This window comes from Arachis duranensis, chromosome 9, assembly GCF_000817695.3.
Source record: "Arachis duranensis cultivar V14167 chromosome 9, aradu.V14167.gnm2.J7QH, whole genome shotgun sequence".
Taxonomy (NCBI): domain Eukaryota; kingdom Viridiplantae; phylum Streptophyta; class Magnoliopsida; order Fabales; family Fabaceae; genus Arachis; species Arachis duranensis.
In genome coordinates, this window is record NC_029780.3 from 107,605,464 (window position 1) to 107,607,792 (window position 2,329).

The 2,329-nt window shown below is 23.6% G+C and overlaps 1 protein-coding gene across 1 annotated transcript in view; it reads right to left on the reverse strand.

The window, feature by feature from the left end:
• Positions 1 to 2,329, reverse strand: part of LOC107466777 (GDSL esterase/lipase At5g03610-like) — a 5,888-nt gene that overhangs the window by 2,024 nt on the left and 1,535 nt on the right. The gene's annotated exons all lie outside the window — the stretch shown is intronic.

Here is a 2,329-nt window from a genome sequence, read left to right on the forward strand (position 1 = left end):
TGATTAATTTTAAAGTGATTCCTTTATAATTTCATCATCATTCTCACATTCTTTCTCATCTATTATCATCTTTTCTAGCGGTCTCATCTCTTTTTGTTAATGTTTGTTTCTGAAATCTGAAATTCAATATTATATTTGAGGGTCAAAAATTAAAATTAAAATTTTAATTTTAGATACCAAAATTTCAATTTCTTTAGTATCTTCAGGACGTAAGGACACAAAAGACTAAAATTTTTTAAATAAAAACTAAAATTTTAACAAAAATTTTATAATTAAGAGTATTTTAGTAAATATTCTTATTTTATTTCATATTTATTTTAAATCAAATGAGATATTAAAGTAGCCAACGAGCTACAATTTAAATAACATAATTTTTCCATACTCACCTAAAAGTTATAGATTCAAATCTCACTTCTAACTTTGTAAAAAAAAAATGAGATACTAAAGTATAATTCAATTTTATACACTTCACACCAAAAATAATATAGATCTTTAATTTAATCTCTTTCTCTCAATCAGTCTTAGGTTAATTTATTTATTTGACTTAAATTGATGGATTTTTCTTCTAAAGTTAGACCTTTAAAAATAAGACGTTAAATGGACTCAACTCAATTAATTCAAAACAATTGTTGAATGAACCCACCTACAATTAATCAAGTAGCCCAGTTACTTATTTATTTTTTGGATAATTTTGCTTTTTCAGAAATCAATCCAATTTAATTCTAACCCAAGATCCAATCCAGTTCAAGTAACATACACGTAGGCTTGGTTTGGTTTATAATATCTTAAGTATTTTTAGTTAAAAGTTTAAAAATTACTAAAATTTATTATTTTTGTTCAATATTTTTAGTAATTAAATTAATTTTTTAGTCTAATAATTTAATAAAATATTTTTAATTTTTAAATATTATCAATTAATTATTAAATAAAAATAATAAATTTTAAAATTATTTTTAGAACACATAATAAATTTATTATTATTAAAAAAATTTAAATATTTTTATTTAATAAATATAAAATAAATATATTAAAAATTTAAATTTTTATATTTTTAATAAAAAAATTTTTATTTTATAATTTCAACATATACCTTAAAGACACATGAGAGGTAAATTCTAATAAATTGAACCTCCAATCTTTCTTAATCTCTTTATGTTGTTGCACCTTGCACGGCGTGTTAAGAAAGGTGGTGGAAGGTCATTAAATAAGAGATTGTCTTGAATTGGATAGCAAGAATATTAGTTCTTTGATTCAGCTTCTCAAGGATTCACTCTTGCCATTCTTTCCTCGAAATCGAAGAGCTATGGTTACTAATTAAGACTTAATAAGAGGGTGGAATGATTTATCTTGACTAATTTTACCCATAAAAACTTAACAAAATAATAAAGTAAAAATTTATTTAAAAAATAAAATTGAATTGAATTAAATATTAGAAATATTTTTTATATATTCTTCAAAAATTTCAGAGCAAAAAAGATACACTATATTCTAAATAAAATTAAATATACTTGTAAAAAGAGACATTGATTTAAAGAAAAATATATTTTTGTTAGATGAAAAAGAAAATATCGTTCAAGAAATATAACATAATCTTCGATAGTGTATGTAGGGCTAGAAGTGAGTTAAGTCAACTCATGAGTTAGCTCGAGCTCGATTCGTTAATAGTTCGATAAGCTAAGCTCGTGAGCTAGTGAGCCAAATTTGAACTTGAAATTGAGCTCATAAATTAAATGAGTCGAATTTGAGATGGGATAAGATATATAAAATTAATTTTTTAAATAATTTTTAAAATATATAAGCTATAATTTATTGATATAAAATTATGAATTATGTATTTATATTTCTATTATTTGAGCCAGCTCGTGAGCTTTCGGTGAGCCAAACTTGAATTTAAGAAATAAGCTCGATTGTTAATGAGTCGAGTCGTGAGTCAAACTCAATTTTTGTGAGTCAAGTTTGAGTTTGGTCTAACTCGACTCAGTTTAGCTCAACTCGACTCACTTCCAACCCTAACTATCTATGATAGTAGAATCCTAATCTAGTTTTTCTTTACACATTTATCCTTGTTGTAAGTTGTAACATATGAATTTCTTGCGTAACAAGTACCCAATTTTTTTTGGCGCCATTCCAATATCTTGCCGTTTAATTTATCATCACTTTGACATTTTAGAAGTGGTTTAATTTTATTAAATTATGTAGTTGTCTTTTTCTTCTTGAAATCATTGATGTCATCATCACAATGAAAAGAAGATGGAGATATTGCAGAAGTAGACATAAAATTTTAAGAATAATTAATTGTGTTATAATAAAATTTATTAGAAATTTTATT